This window comes from Scyliorhinus torazame, chromosome 20 (genome assembly GCF_047496885.1).
Source record: "Scyliorhinus torazame isolate Kashiwa2021f chromosome 20, sScyTor2.1, whole genome shotgun sequence".
Classification (NCBI taxonomy): domain Eukaryota; kingdom Metazoa; phylum Chordata; class Chondrichthyes; order Carcharhiniformes; family Scyliorhinidae; genus Scyliorhinus; species Scyliorhinus torazame.
Genome location: NC_092726.1, coordinates 120,660,066 through 120,678,663, shown reverse-complemented (window position 1 = coordinate 120,678,663; position 18,598 = coordinate 120,660,066).

Here is an 18,598-nt window from a genome sequence, read left to right as displayed (position 1 = left end):
AGCTGTCGTCCGGTAGCATATTTTTATTTTCAGTGGTCGCTGGATAGTATTTCATCATTTACTGTGGTCCCTGGGTAGTATATCACTTTTTACAGTGGTCCCTTAGTAGTATATCTTTATTTACAGTGGTCCCTGTGTGGTATACCATTTTTTACAGTGGTCCTTGGGTAGTGTATCTTTAGTTACAGTGGGCCCTGGGTGATATTTCATTTTTTACAGTGGTCCTGGTAGTATATCTTTAGTTACAGTGGATCACTGTAGGACCCGAAGGGAAAACTGCTTCTAAACGATTCACACAGCGAGTGGTTCTGATCTGGTCTGCACGGCCTGGGACACTGGTGCCGGCAGATACAACAGTGGTTTCACAGGGAATGGTAGGAGTGACAGAAATCAAATGTATGTCTCCAGGGAAAGGACGCTGAGGTCAAACGGAATCAATGTCCTCCTTCGGGACTTCACGCACTTTTAAGGCTTTGGATGTGGTCTGGCTGTGAGATGATGGGACCAACACCTGCAGGTTCCCTCCAAGTTCCCCACCACCGCGAGTATTCTCACTGTAATCCTTTCTATTCACTGTGTCCATGTGTGAACCCAGCGTCCGCTTTAGCTCACTGCTTACTTCACAGCATCAACTTCATTGTAAGTTCCAATCTGTCTGACCCTGGGCGCTGTCTGTGCTGTTAATATTGAAAACATCTGTGTTGCTCCCAATAAAAGCAGACGCACATTTAATGATGAGAGGAGGTCTATCTTTTTTCAGGTTGCTTTACAATTATTTTTAAAAGCGGCTGTGCCACGTGTTTGCTTTCTGGCCTCTCACTGGGGAAAGACAAGTTCTATTCCAGCTCTGCACAATAACTGACCTATCACACTCTGTCAGTTATTCACAACTTAAATGGTGCAATACTGCATGAAGGACATTTACTTTATCCAGGATCTGATTTTATAATTTAGGAACACGTTTGTTTAATCAGCAAATGTATTAATCCGGATTGTGTTTCCCACATGATACCCAGTTCCCCATATCTCCAGGAACACTCCCTCGCACGCTATCTCTCCCTTGCACTCTCACCCGCCCTCACCTTCACTCTCTCACACTATCCCTCTCTCACACTCTCTCCCTCTCTCACACTCTCTCCCTCTCTCACACTCTCTCCCTCTCTCTCCCTCTCTCACACTCTCTCCCTATCTCCCACTCTCTTCCTCTCTCCCAATCCCTCCCTCTCTCACACCTCCTTTAGACACTTTCTCTTACACTGTCTCTCTCTCTCACACTCTCTCCATCCCTATATCACTCTCCCTCCATGCCTCCCTCCCTCTCACAAAACTCCCTCACTGACATTTTCTCTCACACGCTTTTCCTCACTGACACTTTTTCTCACACACTTTCCCTTTCACACTTTCTCTCACACTTTTCCCCCTCTCCCACTTTCTATCACACTCTTCCCCCCCTCACACTTTCCCTCACAATCTTTCCCTCTCCCACTCCCTCAGTCACTCAGTCGCTCTCGCCTTCACTTCTGTCTAAGATTATGTTAGTATTTTAGACACCATCCTTCTCACCCAATCTGCCTCCCCCATTCACTCACCCGCTCGGTCTCCACTCTCTGCTTCCCTTTCTCTCAGACAATCTACCTCCTTCTCTCGTTTTATCCTTTATTTCTCCCACCCTCTTTCTCTCCCATTCTGTCTCCTCCCACCCTCTTTCTCTCTCATCCTGTTTTCTATCATCACATCTCTCTTCTCTCTTCCTCCACATCTCACCCCGCCTCTCCTCCAGTTGAAGTGTGAGTATCAGATGGACGGCCGGTATCAGTTAGAGACGGGGTATTAGCTTTCACAGCTGAATCTGTTTTAATGCTGCTCTCTGAGGTGATGAGTTTGTTGCTGCAGCCTCTGAGTTTGCAGAGGTTCCAATGATTCTAAATGTTTTCTTAGTTTGAGGGGCTGAATCAGATTTAAATATGGGATCACATACTTTGCGCTTTAAAATTGTTCCAGATTTTGGAGACATTGAAATTTGCTACTTATGCTCAAACAGAACCTACTGAAATTAAGTAACGGAATGGTCACAGTTAGAGACAGCTACACCCCAGAGTGCAGTGGAACCACCCAGAGAAACACACGCCCTGATCTGAATCACTGAATAGTCACAGTTACAGAGGCAGCTACATCCCAGAATGCAAAGGAACCACCCCGTGAAATACACTGACAACTGGAACTGAATCACTGAATGGTTACAGTGAAGTGAGGGATATCACTGAAACAATGTGAGATTGAGAGATGGGACAGATGGTGTCTGAGTGGACAGCATCCTTTCTGTTAATGTTTGTTGAACAATGTGATTAACGCAGTCCAGTCTTTGGAAAGAGGTCATTCACTCACAAAAATAATATTTGCTTTCACTGAACACAATATCGTAATCTGTTTGTTCACATCTTCGAAAAATAAGTTATACGATGTCACAACCTCAATATCCCTGAGGTGGTTCCACAGGGTATTAATTAAAAGCTTGGAGAATATATAACCTCAGAGTTACAGACAGAGAGATTTCCAATCGCAGGAAGGGACAGATCACTTCACAGTGAAAATGCATCGTTCAATTGACATGGTTGAGAAAGTATTTTACCCAATCCTGGCTATTGTTGGTGTTCCTGGTAAGTGACAGTCACCATTGAAGTTGTGTAAAACTGTGTGTGAGCGGCTCTCTGATTTTAAACTGGGACTGAAAATACCTGATCTTGATCTCGTGCTCACTGTTATATAGACACCTGGTCAACGATATAATTGTCAAATGTCTTTAAGCATGTCAATGATTTGAATCCCTTCATCAACTCACAATAAACCTCTGTTTGTAACTCACTGGATCTCTGTCCGGTGAAGTTATTATGTTGAGTGGAATCTTGTATAATGTTAGATTGGATTTCAGAAAAGGCAATCTCTCTGAAGGGAGGTTTAGGAGGAGAAACAATTAAATCGCACTGAGTGTGGGTATCTGTCAGTGTAGAATTGTACTGACTGTGGGTCACTATCCAACGTGGAGTATCTGACAGCAGTGAACAAGGATTACTGGAAGTATCTGTCAGTGTAGAACTGTACTAAATGTGGGTCTCTCACCAGAGTGGAATATCAGACAGCGGTGAACAAGGATTACTGGAAGTATCTGTCAGTATAGAATTGTACTGAGTGTCGGTCCCTCACCAGAGTGGAATATCTGATCCAATTATCTATCTATTACTGGGACTATCTGTCCGTGTGGAATTGTATTGTGTGTGGGTCAGTAACTGGACTGAAATTAGTTGGTTCTGTTTTGAAATGCTGTATTTTATTGGGCAGTGGCCGCTCCATTCTGTGGAGTTCTCGCTGTGTGTTTTAACTTTGGAATAGGTTGAAAACAGGAAGAGTTTGGCTGTGTTTTGAAGATGTTTGATATTTATCGTGTGAAGTGACATTTCTCTATCTCTGTTTTCTACTGATCTACTCTAACAGGAACAGATTTCACCCACACTCTAATATTTCATAAAACCCACAGCAGTGCAGCATTCCAATAGGTTTTGTGATATTTTCTCATTTCTATTCCTCCTAAAATAAATCACATGTTTGTTCAATTTTTATGGGTGTTTATAAACTGTGTTTTTGCTTCACACGATTTGTGAATCTATTCTCCTGAACCCAGAAACCCCTCCAGTCCATTCACACACTTGTTTTCCAAGGAGTGATTTGGGGACTGATTGTTCTGATCAAAATGCAGCAGCGGACACTGATCTGTCAGAACATTAATCTCCCATTGAAATTCCCACTTTGCAATTTCATAATTAATGATGATGTGTGCCTATAATTACTTGTATTCTTCCTCTGTATTCACTATAATTCTCAATGTGATTTTGTCTGTAAATTGTGTCATTATCATTCTGCTTCCCGATCCCATACTGTTGATGGGAATGGTGAAGGAGAGTGATCCCAGTGCTGATCCTTGTGGAACACCACGTCCCACAATCCACCAATCAGCCTAAATCCCTTTAACTCCTCTCCCTGTTTTCTGTGTGTGTCCCCAGCATGTGTCCATTCTGCTGCTGTGTCCCCTAACTCCACTGGCTCTGAGATTACCCATCAGTCTGTTATGTCGGATCTTACTGTCGGCCTTGAGACAATCAAATTGTTTAACATCTATCATACTACTCAGATCTATTATTTCTGGTAGTTATTGAAATAATTGGATAAAATGTGTCAGGAATAATGTTGACTTTGGAATATGTGCCGACTATTTAATATGATCTGTGTTACTGGATTTCTTTTAACTCATGCTTCTAATTCCATTTTTCCAACTGTTGGCATTGTGACTGGAAGATTATATTATATTCTGTTCTTAATTCAAGTATAATAGATGCCGACTTCTGCTTTTCAATTGTTTGGTAATTATTCTGATGATGATCGGTGACTAGATAATATTGTCTTTGCCGTTTCTCTCTGTCTATTTTATGAACATTTGTTGTTGAAATCCATCCGCCTCCAGTAATCTCCCTCTCCCTGGACCCCACCCTCTGGCCTCCTATCAGCTCTTGATCTTCTCATTGAGATCTCTCAGTGCGACATCGGCCGTCTCACTTTCTCTCTGCCTCCCACCAACTCTATCCTGACTCAATCTAACCTTGCTCCAATCCTCTCTCTGATATCCAACCCTGGCCTGATGATCTAAGCTGCTCACAAGGGTGGTGCCATTATTGTCTGGTGTACTGACCTCTTCCTCACAGAGGCTGACCGTCAACTCTCAGACCCATCCTGGTACCTCCCCCTGGACCAGCAGCACACCACCAAACATCATGATATTGTTTCCAGGACTTTCACTGACCTCGTTGACTCTGGATATATTCTGTCCACAGCCTCGGACATCATAGTCCCACAACCCCACACATCTTGCATCAACCTCCCGCTTCTACTTCCTTCCCAAAATCCACAAACAGGAAAGTCCGTACACCTATTATTTCGTCCTGTTCCAGCCCCACCAAGATCATTTCTTCCTATCTTGATTCCATCCGCTTTACCCTGTCCTGCCCCTTCCCAAAGACATTGATGGCACAGTGACACAGTGGTTTGCACTGTTGCCTCACAGCAGCACAGTCCCCGGATCAATTCCTGCCTTGGGTGACTGTCTGTGTGGAGACTACACCTTTTCGCCGTGTCTGCGTGGGTTTCCTCCGGGTGCTCCGGTTACCTCCCACAGTCCAGGTTAGGTGGATTGGCCATGCTAAATTACTCCGTAGTGTCCAAAAATATGTGTAGGTTAGATTCAGGGGTTAATGAGTTAGGCGGGGGAGTGAGCTTGGTTGAGGTACTCTTTCAGAGGTGTGGTACAGACTTAATGGGCCGCATGACCTCCTTCTGCACTGTGGGGATCCTATGATTCCTGATTCCGCTGGTGCCGTATGTCATATAAAGAAGGTCCATTTCCCTGGGCCTAACCGCCTAATCTTCACAATGGATGTCCAATCCCTCTGCTCCTCCGTTCCCCAACACGAGGGTATTGTATAGATCCTCATTCCCTGCTTCCTGTGCAGACTGCATCTCATTCTCCCACTTTCTCCGCCTCCATCGCCTCTGTTCTGTTGATGAAATATTTGAAAATAGCCCGTCTGGCATGTCTGTCTTTTCCTTAACCTGGCTGTCCCCACCACCTTCCTCTGTTAACAGGGCTCTCAATCGTGTTCAATTCACTTCTCACACCTCTGTCCTCACACATCCCCCTCCCTCCCGGAAACATGATAGTGTCTCCCACTCCTCACTTTCCACACCATCAGCCTTCCCATTGAAAGGAAAATCCTCCTCCATTTCTGCCAACTGCAGCATGATGTCACCAGCAAACACATCTTCACCTCTCTCCAACCACTCCCCACAATTTCTGCATTCCTCAGTTACCGCTCCCTCCCCCTTGTCCACTTCCCCCTCACACCCCACACCCCTTTCCCTTCCCCCAGCACCTTCTCCTGCAATCAGAGACGGTGCAACAACTGTCCCTTTACCTCCTCCCGTCTCATGGTTCTCAGCAGCAAACTCTCCTTTCTGGGGAAACAGCGTTTCACTTCTGTGCCTTCAATTTGTTCTACTGTATTCGCTGCTGCCAATACCGTCTCCTCTTCATTGGGGAGACTAAACACAGACTGGGAGACTGCTTTGTGGAACACCTTCACTCATCCCACAGCATGGCCCCAGCCTTCCTGTTGTGGCCATGTTAACTCAGCATCTTGCTCTCAGGCCCATATGTCTGTCCTTGGCCTGCTGCAAGAATGCAGTGAAGCCCAACGCAAGCTGGAGGAGCAACAGCTCATCGTCCAATTAGGATGTTACATCCCGCAGGACGTAACTTTAATTTCAACAACTTTAGTCTGGGAACTTTGTCCTCCATCTTTCCGCTCTTGTTTTGGAATTTTCCTACTTTTCTGTCGAATGCAATGAGTCCGAATCTGGAGAGAGTTTATTCCGGCCAAGTGAACCCTGGGGAATGTCCAATGCAGGAGCGGGAATATTCCTGAGAAAAACTTGGCTGGGATTGTTTTCAAACAGGGAGAGGATGGATTCGTGGGTACAGTGATGTTGGGAAGTTCGAGAAATGGCAATGGGGATTCCTGGGAGCGGGTGCTTTATGAATGATTAAACCTGGGAGGGGTGTGTCCTTGGAATGTTCTGGAGACTGGACCGACCCTATTCTGGACAGGATGGGCTGCACGGTAGCACAGTGGTTAGCACAGTTGATTCACAGCTCCAGGGTCCCAGGTTCGATTCCCGGCTTGGGTCACTGTCTATGCGGAGTCTACACTTTCTCCCCGTGGGTTTCCTCCGGGTGCTCCGGTTTCCTCCTACAGACCAAAGATGAGTAGGTTAGGTGGATTGCCAAGATAAATTGTGTTTAGTTTCCAAACAATTTAGATGGGGTGACTGGGTTATGGGGATGGGGTGGACTGAACTGGTTTTCTCTTTCCAAGGGCCGGTGCAGACTCGATGGGCCGAATGGCCTCCTTTTGCACTGTACATTCTATATTTCTATTCCTCCCAAGGTTATGAATTGGGAAGGTCCTGCGTCTGTTTTATTTTTTCCATTGATCGTCGAGTATTCAAATATACCAGGAGTGGTGTCCAACCTCATCAGAAATCCAGTCCAGGGAACGGTCCAATCCGGGGTGTGGTCCAATAATTGAGCAGGGATGACAATCTCTGGTATGTTTGTATCCGGTTTGGGAAACCTGGCCGGCCTGAGTGAATCCTGTAAATCAGACTAAATGAGAAATGTAACCTCTCCCAAAGGTCTCTGAATTATTAATATTTTCCTACCACTGTCATCAAACTGACAGGGCAGCAATTCACACTTTGCCCCCATTCCCCATCTTTAACACTGGAGTTACATTTCCTACTTCCCTCTCGGCAATGTTAATCTCTGTGCCCACTCCTCTCCCCACACCCCCACCCGCCCACTGTCCATTATATTGATGCTGAAATTATGTCCTGGTTCAGACAGAGAGATTCATTACCCAGTTATTTCCCGCGTCTCTCCTTTCTCTCTCTGACAGTTAATGTACTGGGAATTGTGATTCTGTGTCGGGGGAAGTGTGGCCTCTCTACCTGCACCACTCGCTACCTGGTGGCCATGACAACGGCAGATCTGCTTTTTATTATCACTAAACCCATACTGAACAAGATCAATGGTTATTATTTCCCCCGGAATTTCCTGGATCTCACCCCTGTGTGTAGTGTTCACTCTGTCCTGCTCTTTGCAGCCACTGACTGTTCTGTCTGGTTCACCCTCACTTTCTCCTTTGATCGATTTGTGGCCATTCGCTGCCAGAAACTGAAAACGAAATATTGCACCGGGAAAACTGCGGCTGTGGTTCTGTCCACAAGCGGCCTCCTGCTCTGTGTGAAAAACATCCCCCAGGACTTTGTATATGAACCTAGGAAGATAATCGACAATGTCCAGTGGTTCTGTGTCATAAAGAGGAGCTATCTCACTGACCCAGAATGGGTTGGATATAACTGGTTTTCTCAGGTTTTAACCCCATTGATGCCGTTCTTCTCAATCCTGTTGATCAACACTCTGACAGTCAGACACATTTTACTCAGCAGTCGTGTCCGGAAGACACTGAGGGCTCAGAGTCAGGGAGACAATCGCACCGACCCAGAGATGGAGAGCAGAAGGAAGGCAATGATTTTACTCTTCAGCATCTCCGGAACATTCATCCTCCTCTGGACCGTTGCCGTTATTAAATTTTTCTATTTGGATTTAAGTAGATTATATTACCTCACACTTCCGCAATATAATTTACAAGAAGTCGGATATATGCTGCGGGATTTAAATTGCTGCACAAACACATTTATTTATGTGGTCACTCAGTCCAGGTTCAGGGAGCAGATCAAGATCGCGGTGAAATATCCGGTTACATCAATTATTAAATCAATGAGAAAATAAAACTGACAGCCGTTCAGCCAATCAGGAGCTACAGCCGTTGACTGATAGCCTCTCAGCCAATCAGGAGTTCCACCCGCTGACTGACAAACTCTCAGCCAATCATGAGCTCCAGCCGCTGACTCACAGATCTCAGCCAATCAGGAGCTCCAGCGCCTGACTGACAGCCTCTCAGATAATCAGAAGCTTCAGCCGCAGACTCACAGCCTCTCAGCCAATCATGAGCACCAGCGCCTGACCGACAGCTTCTCAACCAATCAGGAGCTCCAGACTTTGACTCACAGCGCTTTAACCAACCAGCAGCTCCAGCCACTGACTGACAGCCTCTCAGCCAATCAGCACTCCAGCGCCTGACTGACAGCTTCTCAGCCAATCAGCAGCTCCAGAGCCTGACTGATAGCATCACAGCCAATCAGCAGCTGCAGCCGCTGCCTGGTTTGGGGGGGGGGGGGGGGAAGAGGGTAGGGCACTGGCAGTGCTGGCTGTATGGCGAGCACTGACAGTGCTGGCTGTGTGGGGGAGCACTGGAAGTACCGGCTGTGTGGGGGAGCACCGGCAGTGCTGGCTGTGGGGTGGTGGGGGTGCGGTGACAGGGCACTGGCAGTGCTGGCTGCGGGGAGCACTGGCAGTGCTAGCTGTCCAGGGGAGCACTGCCAGTCCTGACCTTGAGGTGGGACGCACAGGCAGTGTTGGCTGTGGTGGGAGCACTGGAAGTGCTGGCTGTGTGGAGGGGAGCACTGGCATTGCTGGTTGTGGGAGAGCACTGACAGTGTTGGATGTGGGGGATAACTGGCAGTGCTGGCTTTGAGAGGGAACACTGTCAATGCTGGCTGTGTGGGGGGTGCACAGGCAGTGCTGGCTGTGGGGAGCATTGGCAATGCTGGCTCTGTGTGGGAGCACTGGCAGTTCTGGTTATAGAGGGGCGCACTGGCAATGCTGGCTGTGGGGGAAACACAGGCGGTGCTGGCTGTGGGGGGAACACTGGCAGTGCTGGCTGTGTGGGGGGGGGGTGCACAGGCAGTCCTGGCTGTGGGTGGAGCACTGACAATGCTGGCTGTGTGCGTGAGCACGGCAGTGCTGGTAATGTGGAAGCGCACTGGCAGTACTGGCTGTGGGAGCACTGGCAGTGGGGCTTTGGACTGAAGCTAACCAGCACTGGACGTGGGTGGCAGCACTGGCAGTGCTGGCAGTTGGGGAGGAGCACTGAAGCGCTGGTTGTAGGGAGCACTGGCAGTGCTGGCTGAGGGGGGGCGCACTGGCAGTGCTGGCTGAGAGGGAGAGCACTGGCAGTGCTGTTTGTGGGGGACCACTGGCAGCACTGGCTGTGGGGGAGCACTGGCTGTGCTGGCGGCGGGAGCACTGGCATTGAACGCTGTGGGGGTGCAAAGGGAATGCTGGCTATGGGGAGCACAGGCAGTGTTGGCTTTGGGGGTGTGGGGCGGGAGCACTTGCAGTGCTGGCTGTGGGGTGGAGCGCAGGCAATGCTGGCCGTGGGAGCACTGGCAGTGCTAGCTGTGTGGGGGAGCACTGAACGTGCAGGCCTTGGGTGGGAGCACTGGCAGTGCTGTCTGTGGTGAGGGGCACTGGCAGTGCTGGCCGTGAGTGGGGGGGGGGGCACTGGCAGTCCTGGCTGTGAGGTAGGGAGCGCTGGCTTTGGGTGGAGCACTGGCAGTTCTGCCTGTGGGGTGCGCACTGGTAGTGCTAGCTGTGGCGGAGAGCACTGCCAATGCTGACCTTGTAGTGGAGCACTGGCAGTGCTATCTGTGTGGGAGGAGCACTGGCAGTGCAGGATGTGTGTGGGGAGTACTGGCAGTGCTGGCTTTGGAGATGGTGCACTGACTGTGGGGGGTGCACTGGCAATGCTGGCTGTGGGGAGCACTGGCAGTGCTTGCTGTGTAGGGGAGCACTGCCAGTCCTGGCCTTGATGGTGGGAAGCACAGGCAGTGCTGGCTGTGGTGGGAGCACTGGAAGTGCTGGCTGTGCGGAGGGGAACACTGGCAGTGCTGTATGTGTGGGGGATGCACAGGCATTGCTGGCTGTGGGAGCACTGGCAATGCTGGCTGTGTGTGGTAGCACTGGCAGTGCTGGTTATAGAGGGGCGCACAGGCAATGCTGTCTGTGGGGGGAACACTGGCAGTGCTGGCTGTGGGGGGAACACTGGCAGTATGGCTGTCGGGGGTGCACAGGCAGTGGTGGCTGTGGGTGGAGCACAGACAATGCTGGCTGTGTGCGTGAGCACTGGCAGTGCTGGTAATGGGGAAGCACACTGGCTGTGCTGGCTGTGGGAGCACTGGCAGTGCTGGCTGTGTGGAAGTGAACAATGGCAGTGCTGGCTGTGGAGGGAAGCTCTGCCAGTACTGGACTTGGGTGGCAGCACTGGCAGTGCTGGCAGTGCGGGGGAGCACTGAAGTGCTGGTTGTCAGGAGCACTGGCAGTGTTGGCTGTGGGGGGGGGCGCACTGGCAGTGCTGGTTGTGGTAGACCACTGGCAGTACTGGCTGTGGGGGAGCAGTGGCTGTGCTGGCTGTGGGGAGCACTGGCAGTGCTCGCTGTGGGGGAGCACTGGCAGTGCTGGCTGTTTTGGGGAGCACTGCCAGTGCTGGCTGTGTGGGTGGGGTGCACTGGCAGTGCTTGCAGTGAAAGAGGGCATTGGAAGTTCTGGCTGTGTGGGGAGCACTGGCAGTGCTGGCTGTGTGGGCGGAAGCACTGGCAGTGCTCGCCGTGGGGAGCACTGACAGTGCGGGCTGTGTGGGGAGCACTGGCAGTGCTCAATGTGAGGCTGAGCACTCACAGTGCTGGCTTTATGGGGAGCACTGACAATGCTGGTTGTGGGGAGGATCTGTGGGAGTGCTGGTTGTTGGGAAGCAGTGGCAGTGCTGGCTTTGGGGATCACTGGCAGTGCTGGCTGTAGGGGAGCACTGGCAATGCTGGCTTTGTGGGTGGTGCACTGGCAGTGCTGCATGTGTGGGTGGGGGGATTTGCAGTGCTGGCTGCTTGGGGAGCATTGGCAGTGCTGGTTGTGTTGGAGAACTGGCAGTGCTGACTCTTTGGGGAGCGCTGGCAGGGCTGGCTGTGGGGAGCACTGGCTGTGCTGTGTGTGGGTGAAGCATGGCAGTGCAGGCTGCGGGGAGCACTGGCAGTGCTGGCTGTGGGGAGCACTGGCAGAGCTGGCTGTGGTGTGAGCACTGACAGTGCTGGCTGTGAGAGGCGAGCAGTGGAAGTGCTGGTTGCGGGAGGGCGAGAGCACTGGCAGTTCTGGCTTGGTGGGAGCACAGGCTGTTCTGGCTGTGGCAGGGCGGTTGCACTGACAGTGTTGTCTGCTGTGGGAGCACTGGCAGTTCTCGCTGTGGGGAGCACTGACAGTGCTGGATGTGGGTGGGAGCACTGACGGTGCTGGTTGTGGGGAGCACTGGCAGAGGTGGTTGTGGTGGGAGCATTGGCTGTGCTGGTTGTTGGGGAGCACTGGCAGTTCTGGCTGTGAGGGGGAGCACGGGCAGTGTTGTCTGTGGGGGGGGGGCATTGGCAGTGCGGGCTGAGTGGGGAGCACTGGCAGTACTTGCTGTGGGGCAGCATTGGCAGGTCTGGCTGTGTTCGGGTGGCACTGGGTGCTGCATGCGTGGGAGCACTGGCAGTATTGGCTGTCGTGGTACGGGAGCACTGGCAGTGCTGGCTGTGGGGGGCAGCACTGGAAGTGCTGGCTGTGGGGGAGCACTAGGAGTGCTGATGTGAGGCGGAGCGCTCGCTGTGCTGTGTGTGGGAGCGCTGGCAGTGCTGGTCTTGGGGGGAGCACAGCCAGTGCTGGCTTTGGGTGGAGCACTGGCAGTGCTGGCTGTGAGGGGAGCACTGGCAGTGCTCAATGTGAGGCTGACTCACAGTGCTGGCTTTATGGGGAGCACTGGCAATGCTGGTTGTGGGGAGGATCTGTGGGAGTGCTGGTTGTTGGGAAGCAGTGGCAGTGCTGGCTGTGGGGATCACTGGCAATGCTGGCTTTGTGGGTGGTGCACTGGTAGTGCTGCATGTGGGGGTGGGGGGATTTGCTGTGCTGGCTGCTTGGGGAGCATTGGCAGTGCTGGTTGTGTGGGGAGCACTGGCAGCGCTGACTCTTTGGGGAGCGCTGGCAGGGCTGGCTGTGGGGGAGGACTGGCAGTGCTGGCTGTGGGGGAGGACTGGCAGTGCTGGCTGTGGGGGAGCACATGCAGAGCTGGCTGTGGGGTGAGCACTGACAGTGCTGGCTGTGAGAGGCGAGCAGTGGAAGTGCTGGCTGCGGGAGGGCGGGAGCACTGGCAGTTCTGGCTTCGTGGGAGCACAGGCTGTTCTGGCTGTTGCAGGGCGGTAGCACTGACAGTGCTGCCTGCTGTGGGAGCACTGGCAGATCTCGCTGTGGGGAGCACTGGCAGTGCTGGCTGTGTGGTGGGAGCACGGAAAGTCATGGCAGTGTTGGGAGCGCTGACAGTGCTGGCTGTGTGGGGGAGCACTGACAGTGCTGGCTGTGCGGGGGGAGCACTGTCATTGCTGGCTGTGTGCGGGGAGCACTGACAGTGCTGGATGTGTGTTGGGAGCGCTGACAGTGCTGGCTGTGTGGGGGGAGCACTGACAGTGCTGGCTGTGTGTGGGGAGCATTGACATTGCTGGCTGTGTGGGGAGCACGGACAGTGCTGGCTGTGCATGGGGAGCACTGACAGTGCTGGCTGTGTGTGGGGAGCACTGCCAGTGCTGGCTGTGTTGTGGGAGCACTGACAGTGCTGGCTGTTTGGGGGGAGCACTGACAGTGCTGGCTGTGTGGGGGAGCACTGACAGTGCTGGCTGTGTGGGTGAGAGCACTAACAGTGCTGGCTGTGTGGGGGAGCACTGACAGTGATGGCTGTGTGGTGGGAGCACTGACAGTGCTGCCGTGTGGTGGGAGCACTGACAGTGCTGGCTGTGTAGGTCAGCACTGACAGTGCTGGCTGTGTGGGGGAGCACTGACAGTGCTGGCTGTGTGGGTGAGAGCACTGACAGTGCTGGCTGTGTGGGTGAGAGCACTGATAGTGCTGGCTGTGTGGGGAGCACTGACAGTGCTGGCTGTGTGGGGGGCACTGACAGTGCTGGCTGTGTGGGGGGAGCACTGACAGTGCTGGCTGTGTGGGTGAGAGCATTGATAGTGCTGGCTGTGTGGGGAGCACTGACAGTGCTGGCTGTGTGGGTGAGAGCACTGACAGTGCTGGCTTTGTGGGGGGAGCACTGACAGTGCTGGCTGTGTCGGGGGACCACTGACAGTGCTGGCTGTGTAGTGGGAGCACTGACAGTACTGGCTGTCTGGTGGGAGCACTGACAGTGCTGGCTGTGAGGGGAGAACTGGCAGTGCTGGCTGTGAGGGGAGAACTGGCAATGCTGGTTGTGAGGAGGAGTGCTTACAGTGCTGGCTTTGGGGGAGCACAGGCAGTGTTGGCTATGAGGGGGAGCACTGGCAGTGCTCAATGTGAGGCTCAGCACTCACAGTGCTGGCTGTGCGGCGGGCGGGCAGTGACAGTGCTGGCTCTGCGGGGGGAGCACTAACAGTGCTGGCTGTGTGGGGGGAGCACTGACAGTGCTGTCTGTGTGGGGGAGCACTGACAATGCTGGTTGTGAGGAGGAGCTCTGTGAGTGCTGGTTGTTGGCAAGCAGTGGCAGTGCTGGCTGTGGGAATGACTGGCATGCTGGCTGTAGGGGAGCACTGACAATGCTGGTTTTGTGGGGGTTGCACAGGCAGTGTTGGCTGTGGGGGAGTACTGACAGTGCTGGCTGTGTGGGGGGAGCACTGACAGTGCTAGCTGTGTGGGGGAGCACTGACAGTGCTGGCTGTGTGGTGGGAGCACTGACAGTGCTGGCTGTGTGGGGTAGCACTGACAGTGCTGGCTGTGTGGGTGAGAGCACTGACAGTGCTGGCTGTGTGGGGGGAGCAATGACAGTGAAGTCTGTGTGGTGGGAGCACTGACAGTGCTGGCGTGTGGTGGGAGCACTGACAGTGCTGGCTGTGTAGGGCAGCTCTAACAGTGCTGGCTGTGTGGGGGAGCACTGACAGTGCTGGCTGTGTGGGTGAGAGCACTGACAGTGCTGGCTGCGTGGTGGGAGCAGTGACAGTGCTGGCTGTGTGGTGGGAGCACTGAAAGTGATGGCTGTGTTGGGAGCGCTGACAGTGCTGGCTGTGTGGGGGAGCACTGACAGTGTTGGCTGTGCGGGGGGAGCATTGACATTGCTGGTTGTGTGTGGGGAGCACTGACAGTGCTGGATGTGTGTTGGGAGCGCTGACAGTGCTGGCTGTGTGGAGGAGCACTGACAGTGCTGGCTGTGCATGGGGAGCACTGACAGTGCTGGCTGTGTGTGGGGAGTACAGACATTGCTGGCTGTGTGGGGAGAACACTGACAGTGCTGGCTGTGTGGGTGAGAGCACTGACAGTGCTGGCTGTGTGGGGAGCACTGACAGTGCTGGCTGTGTGGGTGAGAGCACTGACAGTGCTGGCTTTGTGGGGAGAGCACTGACAGTGCTGGCTGTGTCGGGGTAGCACTGACAGTGCTGGCTGTGTAGTGGGAGCACTGACAGTACTGGCTGTCTGGTGGGAGCACTGACAGTGCTGGCTGTGAGGGGAGAACTGGCAGTGCTGGCTGTGAGGGGAGCGCTGGCAATGTTGGTTGTGACGAGGAGCGCTTACAGTGCTGGCTTTGGGGGAGCACAGGCAGTGCTGGCTATGAGGGGGAGCACTGACAGTGATGGCTGTGTGGTGGGAGCACTGACAGTGCTGGCGTGTGGTGGGAGCACTGACAGTGCTGGCTGTGTAGGGCAGCACTGACAGTGCTGGCTGTGTGGGGGAGCACTGACAGTGCTGGCTGTGTGGGTGAGAGCACTGACAGTGCTGGCTGTGTGGGTGAGAGCACTGATAGTGCTGGCTGTGTGGGGAGCACTGGCAGTGCTGGCTGTGTGGGGGGCACTGACAGTGCTGGCTGTGTGGGGGGAGCACTGACAGTGATGGCTGTGTGGTGGGAGCACTGACAGTGCTGGCGTGTGGTGGGAGCACTGACAGTGCTGGCTGTGTAGGGCAGCACTGACAGTGCTGGCTGTGTGGGGGATCACTGACAGTGCTGGCTGTGTGGGTGAGAGCACTGACAGTGCTGGCTGTGTGGGTGAGAGCACTGATAGTGCTGGCTGTGTGGGGAGCACTGACAGTGCTGGCTGTGTGGGGGGCACTGACAGTGCTGGCTGTGTGGGGGGAGCACTGACAGTGCTGGCTGTGTGGGTGAGAGCATTGATAGTGCTGGCTGTGTGGGGAGCACTGACAGTGCTGGCTGTGTGGGTGAGAGCACTGACAGTGCTGGCTTTGTGGGGGGAGCACTGACAGTGCTGGCTGTGTCGGGGGAGCACTGACAGTGCTGGCTGTGTAGTGGGAGCACTGACAGTACTGGCTGTCTGGTGGGAGCACTGACAGTGCTGGCTGTGAGGGGAGAACTGGCAGTGCTGGCTGTGAGGGGAGCACTGGCAATGCTGGTTGTGAGGAGGAGTGCTTACAGTGATGGCTTTGGGGGAGCACAGGCAGTGTTGGCTATGAGGGGGAGCACTGGCAGTGCTCAATGTGAGGCTCAGCACTCACAGTGCTGGCTGTGCGGCGGGCGGGCACTGACAGTGCTGGCTCTGCGGGGGGGAGCACTAACAGTGCTGGCTGTGTGGGGGGAGCACTGACAGTGCTGTCTGTGTGGTGGAGCACTGACAATGCTGGTTGTGAGGAGGAGCTCTGTGAGTGCTGGTTGTTGGCAAGCAGTGGCAGTGCTGGCTGTGGGAATGACTGGCATGCTGGCTGTAGGGGAACACTGACAATGCTGGTTTTGTGGGGGTTGCACAGGCAGTGTTGGCTGTGGGGGAGTACTGACAGTGCTGGCTGTGTGGGGGGAGCACTGACAGAGCTGGCTGTGTGGGGGAGCACTGACAGTGCTGGCTGTGTGGTGGGAGCACTGACAGTGCTGGATGTGTGGGGTAGCACTGACAGTGCTGGCTGTGTGGGGGGAGCACTGACAGTGATGTCTGTGTGGTGGGAGCACTGACAGTGCTGGCGTGTGGTGGGAGCACTGACAGTGCTGGCTGTGTAGGGCAGCTCTGACAGTGCTGGCTGTGTGGGGGAGCACTGACAGTGCTGGCTGTGTGGGTGAGAGCACTGACAGTGCTGGCTGTGTGGTGGGAGCAGTGACAGTGCTGGCTGTGTGGTGGGAGCACTGAAAGTGATGGCTGTGTTGGGAGCGCTGACAGTGCTGGCTGTGTGGGGGAGCACTGACAGTGTTGGATGTGCGGGGGGAGCATTGACAGTGCTGGTTGTGTGTGGGGAGCACTGACAGTGCTGGATGTGTGTTGGGAGCGCTGACATTGCTGGCTGTGTGGAGGAGCACTGACAGTGCTGGCTGTGCATGGGGAGCACTGACAGTGCTGGCTGTGTGTGGGGAGTACTGACATTGCTGGCTGTGTGGGGAGAGCACTGACAGTGCTGGCTGTGTGGGGGAGCACTGACAGTGCTGGCTGTGTGGGGGAGCACTGACAGTGCTGGCTGTGTGGGTGAGAGCACTGACAGTGCTGGCTGTGTGGGGAGCACTGACAGTGCTGGCTGTGTGGGTGAGAGCACTGACAGTGCTGGCTTTGTGGGAGAGCACTGACAGTGCTGGCTGTGTCGGGGTAGCACTGACAGTGCTGGCTGTGTAGTGGGAGCACTGACAGTACTGGCTGTCTGGTGGGAGCACTGACAGTGCTGGCTGTGAGGGGAGAACTGGCAGTGCTGGCTGTGAGGGGAGCGCTGGCAATGTTGGTTGTGAGGAGGAGCGCTTACAGTGCTGGCTTTGGGGGAGCACAGGCAGTGCTGGCTATGAGGGGGAGCACTGACAGTGATGGCTGTGTGGTGGGAGCACTGACAGTGCTGGCGTGTGGTGGGAGCACTGACAGTGCTGGCTGTGTAGGGCAGCACTGACAGTGCTGGCTGTGTGGGGGAGCACTGACAGTGCTGGCTGTGTGGGTGAGAGCACTGACAGTGCTGGCTGTGTGGGTGAGAGCACTGATAGTGCTGGCTGTGTGCGGAGCACTGACAGTGCTGGCTGTGTGGGGGGCACTGACAGTGCTGGCTGTGTGGGGGGAGCACTGACAGTGCTGGCTGTGTGGGTGAGAGCATTGATAGTGCTGGCTGTGTGGGGAGCACTGACAGTGCAGGCTGTGTGGGTGAGAGCACTGACAGTGCTGGCTTTGTGGGGGGAGCACTGACAGTGCTGGCTGTGTCGGGGGAGCACTGACAGTGCTGGCTGTGTAGTGGGAGCACTGACAGTACTGGCTGTCTGGTGGGAGCACTGACAGTGCTGGCTGTGAGGGGAGAACTGGCAGTGCTGGCTGTGAGGGGAGCACTGGCAATGCTGGTTGTGAGGAGGAGTGCTTACAGTGATGGCTTTGGGGGAGCACAGGCAGTGTTGGCTATGAGGGGGAGCACTGGCAGTGCTCAATGTGAGGCTCAGCACTCACAGTGCTGGCTGTGCGGCGGGCGGGCACTGACAGTGCTGACTCTGCGGGGGGGAGCACTAACAGTGCTGGCTGTGTGGGGGGAGCACTGACAGTGCTGTCTGTTTGGTGGAGCACTGACAATGCTGGTTGTGAGGAGGAGCTCTGTGAGTGCTGGTTGTTGGCAAGCAGTGGCAGTGCTGGCTGTGGGAATGACTGGCATGCTGGCTGTAGGGGAACACTGACAATGCTGGTTTTGTGGGGGTTGCACAGGCAGTGTTGGCTGTGGGGGAGTACTGACAGTGCTGGCTGTGTGGGGGGAGCACTGACAGTGCTGGCTGTGTGGGGTAGCACTGACAGTGCTGGCTGTGTGGTGGGAGCACTGACAGTGCTGGCTGTGTGGGGTAGCACTGACAGTGCTGGCTGTGTGGGGGGAGCACTGACAGTGATGTCTGTGTGGTGGGAGCACTGACAGTGCTGGCGTGTGGTGGGAGCACTGACAGTGCTGGCTGTGTAGGGCAGCTCTGACAGTGCTGGCTGTGTGGGGGAGCACTGACAGTGCTGGCTGTGTGGGTGAGAGCACTGACAGTGCTGGCTGTGTGGTGGGAGCAGTGACAGTGCTGGCTGTGTGGTGGGAGCACTGAAAGTGATGGCTGTGTTGGGAGCGCTGACAGT